Here is a 6,633-nt window from a genome sequence, read left to right on the forward strand (position 1 = left end):
TATTGGGTACATAAACAAACCAAACACACAGGGAAATCCTCTTCAGTCACATGGTCCTTATGTAAAGGGCGTCTTCATTCCTCTTCACCAGCTCCCACATCTGCAACAATTTCCAGCTCCTCACATAGACTTTGAATCAGTATATGTAAGACACAACCTATATGACATTCCCTTAACATATCTTACTTCTCATATTGAATTAAGACCGTATAACTGCAGACAGGGTTGTATATACGTTGTTATGTTAAGTTTATCATTGGTTAAATAAAATATTTTTTTAAAGGTCAGGCCATAAGTAAAGTCCAAATGCCTGGGACAGTAAGTATGCCTCTGCCTGGTGCTGAAAAGATGAGTGTCAGTGCCAGGAGATCTTCCTTGGGGAGAGTGTTCCACAAACACAGGGCTATTACAGAAAAGGCCTGTTCCCAAACTGCCACCCTGCAAGCTTCTCTTGGAGGAAGCACACAGAAAAGGGCTTCAAGCTGACCTCAGGGACCAGGTAGGTTCATATGGGGTTCATATTTCAATGAACCTAAAAACCTTCTTAACACGGGTGTGATATCACTCAGCCAAAATGGTGGCTTAAGTCAAAGCTTCATCTTGCCAGTGATTTAAAATCAAACACACAACAAACTAACTACAAACAAGCAACTTAAAAATGGTAAAGGCAATGTTTCAAGGCATCCCACAGAGCTGGGACATGCAGCTAGAAGCTTATTTCAAAGTTAAAACCAGTGCTACAAAATGAGGCCTAGGTGACAACAAAAACAATCCAGTCATGGCAAAAAGCAACAAAAACATTGAAAGAGGGCCCCACAACTATGGCAGAGGTTGCAGAGCAACTGGAACAGCTGAGGCAGACCTAGGCAGAAACCATCAAACTTAGGATGGCCATATTTCTTCTTTTACAGATGGCAGTCCTCTCTTTGAAGGGCTGTCTTGTCCAATTTCAGTTTAAAGATAATGAACCATAAGATCTGTTGCCCATCAACAGTTAGCACCTCAACAGCAGGCACGCTATGGTGAAATATACTACATTTCTCTTTAAATTATAATTATTTCTAATTTCCCTATATACATATGACAGCATATGCACATGTTATGCAAATCACTATTCTTGTTTGTCCTCTTTTTGGTGATGCATTTTCTCTTTTTTCATTATTGATAAGCAGCCACTGTAATCAAACTACTGAAAGAAAAAGTAGAAGTATCCACATTACTTACGGATGTATCCAGGACAGCAAGCAATGGCAGAATATTTACATGATATAAGATATAAAAACACAACACACACACTTTTAAAAAGCATAGTGATGACAGGAAAACATTTCCCTTAACTTAAAAACAATCTTAACAGTTCTAAAAAATTTAAGGTTTTTAAGGAGCATGTCTTTAAATCAAATCACATCTTTATCTAACAATGTTTTAGCTTCTTCATTTTACTATGGAGATTTAGGGAACAACATCCTAAAGTCAAAAGATAAAGATTAGTAAAGCTGGTTTCTTAGTCAGCAAGTCGGTCAGAAGGCAAGAATCTTGCAAAGTTGAGAAAGATGTATTTTAACTAGGTGAAAAGATACCAGAATAGAACTGAATCAAGCAAGAATATAAAAAGCAAGGCTTTGCTGGAGTGAGAGTGAAAAGGTTTCTGGGATAAAAATGAATCAAGCAGCAATACATAAATTAATTACATCCATATTTTTCTCTAATACCCATGACACTATTAGTCCCAAAGCACCACTAGTCCTCCAAAACAAGGGCTTCTTCACACAGGAGCTTTTATCCTGCTATTGAGATTGGTTATTCACAGAAGTTTGCGGGCCCTTCAGATGACACTGTCAACCTCCAGGGCATCTCCTGCACTAAATGACCTTTATTTGGGTTTTTTAAAGGATATACATTCTGTAAATCAGAGATAATGAGCTATCAGATCACCACGCTTGAGTTCTGCTTCAGGTCCCTTGTGAAAAAGGAAAAGCTGCAATAAGAGGAGCTAGACCACAGTGCCATCTAGTGGCTGTACAATGAAACATATTGAAGACTCAGATAAGGGGGGGAAGAGGGGGAAAGGGGGGGAAGGAAGCACGTGTAAAGGGAGTCCGTCGTGCTCCTACATTTAAAACAGAAGCAGAAAGCCCCATTTTAAATGCGGGATTTTAGGCAGGTGTAGAGATGATCTAGCAGCACCTGCTGTTGGACATCCACAAAGTTGTTTTCCACAGCAACCTTCAAAATTGAGACTGTCTTTCTCTCACCAAATTCATATTGTATTAGTTACTTTTGAGCCCTGTCCTGTAGGTTGTTTTTGTTTGTTTAGAGAAAGACTAGCCTAATGGTCCATCAGTGGCCATTAAGGAAGCATCTATTGTATCCCATGAACTAGCAGGCTATACAAAAACCAATAAAAGAGTGGGCTGTCTCTACATCTGGCATAACAGAATAGCATGGCCCATAACACACTACATAAAACAATGTTCTCCTCAAGGGATACAGGTATAGATTTATATTTGAAACAGCTTTTGCTGCTATGACTTTAGGGACAGATGTTACTGATCGTTGAAAGAAAGGACTTCTATTATTAATCTCACTTGTGTATGTCAGTTTTTTCCCATACTAAGGGCACAGTCCTATGGGGATAGTCAGCCACCTCTGAACTCGAAGGTGGCTGACTATCCGGTGCAGGGCGGGCGGAGTGTGGAGGGGGTCTTCTCTGTGTTCCGGCTGCCCTAAATTTAGGGCAGCCAATTTTGGCTGTCTAACTGGAGCGCCTTGGATCAGCGGGGGGGGGAGGAGGTCGGTCAGAGCATAGGAAGTGTTGTGCCAGCGCTTCCACGGTCCCCACCCCACCCCCAGCAACACCCCCCTTTCGGCAGCTCCATGCTGCTCTTCTGAGTTTGGGATGAACTGCACCTCCTTTGAGGCGGTGGGGGAGGGGGTGAGTTGGATTTCTGGGAACCGAAAAATCCTATAGATGTCTAGACACTGTCTAGTGGCCATAGGATTGCGTCCTAAAGCCATTAAAAATCCTCATCCTGTAGCAGCCATATCGGGGGTCAGACTAAGTAGCCTCATGCAGTCTCATGCTTCATGTTCTTGCTGAGCTCTTTCTCCCTTGAATATATTGTTGTAAGCTGACGAGACACAGGAATTCCTTATCTTGTCAAAGGTCATACAATTGTATAACTTGTTCTCGGCTGTTCTCTTCTGTTCTCTCCTTATCATGGCTACCCTATAACCCAGTTCTTGTATTATAAACAATGGTGCTAGGAGGAGAAATGTTGAGGACTGCAACCCCACACGGGAGGGGGAGGAGGAGCCGTTTCATATGTGTCACAATGTCTATAAAAACAATGTGCTGATGTATTTCGGGGCTTCTGGCTTTTTGGAAATGATTCCAGCCTTAAGCCCGCACATTAAATAAAGAATCTCTTTTTCCTTCACTCCGTGGTCTCTCTGACTCTGGGTTCTGCAACATAAATGGTGCCATGACTCGGATGTGGCAGGCTCTGAGACAGAGAGGTGGCAGTTGCCTGCTCTTAATCGCCACACCGGGAAGACGAGCTCGGCGCATGCCTCCCTTTCTTGGCGCCACCGACCTTTTTGTCGAGTGAATGGGAGAAAGCCTGCACCAGGATCGCCCAAACGGCAGCGAGCAGCAAGAGAACCTTGGGAAGCGGAGGAAGGAACTTGAGCCCTGCCTGTATCGCAGCTGCAATTCAGTTGAAACCCACATTGGAAGCCTTCAGGAGAAAGGCAAGTATATGGGAAAAAGAGGGCCCCGCCTTTAGGGAGAAAGGCCACTGGGCAGAAAAAAAGAGGGCCCCGCCTTATGAAGAAGGTCAGTGTTGGTGGTATACGTTTACAAAAAGAACCTACTCCTTGCGGGTAGAAGGGGGGCCTGATCACACCCCTGAGTGGGCACCAGTACCCAGCACGCCAGTACTCAGTAGGAAGCTGAGGAAGCTGGGGAAGCCGCTTTCCACTCTGGTAAAAAGTGGGAAAAGTGGGTGGCAGGGACATATGGATGCAGTGGAGAGATTGATGATTGTGTGAGTGGCTACTGCAGTTTCTGACGCATACCATTGACCGTCCGGGTGCCCAGGCCAGTAGCAAAGTGCGTGGTGTGTAAAATCCTCTTGTGTCGGCCAGTGAGACCCCTTACTCACTGACCAATTCCCATTCCCTAATTGTGTCTGTCTTCAATTTAGGAGGGAGGTTATGGGTAGTGGGGGAAGCAAACCTTGCACCCCCTTGGGATGTATGCTAGCAAATTTTAAGAAAGGTTTTAGTGGAGATTATGGGGACCCCCCCATGAATCCTCAACGGTTGCAGACTTTGTGTGAAATAGAGTGGCCGTCTTTTGGTGTAGGATGGCCTACTAAAGGCTCTTTAGAGCCCAGCAAAATCAGCCGTGTATAAGCCATTGTGGTTGGGAGACCTGGGCACCCCGACCAATTTCCCTACATAAACTCGTGAGATTCCATAGTCCGCGCTTCTCCTCCATGGCTAAAGAAATGCCTAGAATCCCAGGCAAAAGTTTTGGTGCTCAGAAAAGAAAAATTGCCCCCCCAAAAAATTACAACCAGTGTTAGAAGCCTCGTGTAAAGATCTGGCAGAGCTAACGGCGTTTCCACCTGCTTATGCCCTGCTTCCACCACGGGCCCATGTTACTGTAAGACCGCCCCGTCGAGATCCAGATCCTGTGGCTCCTGAGCCCCTGCCATCCCCCCTACAGAGGCATTGCCCCTCGCTTTGACTTAGAACTGTCGCCATCAGTTTCAAGCCCCACCGGCAGTAATTCGCTGATTTCAGCTACGGTCCTCAACTCCCAGATATTGTCTGCCGAGACTTTCATCTCTACGGGATCGGGAGGTTCCCCTCTTACACCTCAATCAGCATTAATAAAAGAAACTGAAGAATTGAAGTGTTGGGCAGAAGATTTAATAAAATTGGCAGTGACCCTTAAAAAGATGTGTTCTCACAAAAAAGGGGAGGCGAGCTCGTCTACTGCTCAAGACTTGCACCCCCTTGAGATGTATGTCAAACAAAGAAGGAAAAAGGTTTTTTAAAAAAAGATTCAGAATAGAGAGAGAAAACAGCAAAAAGCTCAAGGTCGAGCTGAGAGGAAAAAAAGAACAAGATCTGAGGCTGTTAATTAGAAAAATGTTGCAGGACAGCCTGGCTTTTAACAAAGCGTGGGAGCGTGAGAGTGTAAGGCCGAAGAAGTAGCTGTTAGCCTAGCGCGCCGAGAGAGAGGAGGCAGGAAAATTGCCCACAGCGTTCTGAGCTGTGCAACATCATCACCTCGCCTAATTGAGATGAAATCCCTAAGAAATGCAAACTGAAAATGAAGACCCAGAAGATGAAAGCAAAATGGAGAATAAAGATGAAGAATCAGCCCCCAGAGCACAGGCTAGACCCCTCTTCAAGTGAAAAGTGTGCCATAAGACTGTCCCAAAGCAGAATGAAGCGGAAAGACCATGATGAAGATCTCTGTCAAGGTAACCGTGTTTAGCTTTGAACTGTGTTAGAATTGCATAGAGCCTGTAGCTACTGACCATCGGCTATATGATTTCTGAAGAGCGTAACCATTAAGCTTTTGCCGTGGGATTCCCTGCAATGAAGAAATCTCACTGATTTAAGTGTCCAGTGTTACACTGCCTGAGTGTGTGCGCTGAAGAGACCGAGAAACCAGACAGCATGTTCCTGGCCAAGCCAAAATCACGCTACTACCATGCTCCTGAAAGCTGCAATAAACTGTGTAAGCTGGGAGACCCAACCTGATTGAGAAGAAAAGAAGGTATTGGAGTAACTGTCTTGAAAAACAATGAGATCTGTGTAGCTGGCTGGCTGACGCTGTCAGTGATGTTACAACTTTAAATTAAGACTGTTTTCCTGTTTGAGACCCCAGCGAAGAAAGCTGACCCGAGTTATTTGTTGCCCGTGCCAAAGCAAAGATTTTGCTGCCCTGTACCTCATCATGTCCTGTTTTGAGCTTGAGATTTACAAATACAAACAAACTGAGAAGCTTGCCTTTGAAGTCCTGCAAATCACCCCACCGCCTCCCCCAAAATTAATGGCTGCCTGAAAAATGCAAGTATAAGGCGATGCCCTTCACCTCCCAGCATCCTGAGTTTCGGCACTCAGTGTTCCAGTGCTTTCGTGTACCAGGTTAGAAGAGGAAAAAAAAAAAAAGAGTAAGTTTTTAAAATATCTGTGAGAACCTGACAGAAGTAAAATAAAATTTACAGAGGAGTTGCCCAGGTTAAAGCGTCACGGCTAGAGAGCTAGGCTGTGCCGCTCTGTTTAGACAGAGGCCTTGCTAAAAAGTTAAAGGCCCTTGTCTGTCAGAAGGGGTGTAGGGCCACACTTTCCCTTTTTAAACTGATGCAAAAGTGGAGAGCCTTTGCTAGAAACATCTCATCTTCATTGCCCAGAGCCTTCTCTGTTTGCCTCCATCATCATCTAGGCTTGAGACACTCTGCACATAGACTAAAATTTTAAATTGTCAAAGACTTGCCATGGACAGTGCTGTAAAGCTTTTGATAAACTTGAACTCTCATCGCTGTGGACCGTGTGTCTGTATTTGTAGTCAGCTCAGTGTACAACAAGCTAAGTTTGATCTATAACTTT

The sequence above is a fragment of the Heloderma suspectum genome, chromosome 3 (genome assembly GCF_057233095.1).
Source record: "Heloderma suspectum isolate Gila_16-S chromosome 3, 16-S_ref, whole genome shotgun sequence".
NCBI classification, from domain to species: domain Eukaryota; kingdom Metazoa; phylum Chordata; class Lepidosauria; order Squamata; family Helodermatidae; genus Heloderma; species Heloderma suspectum.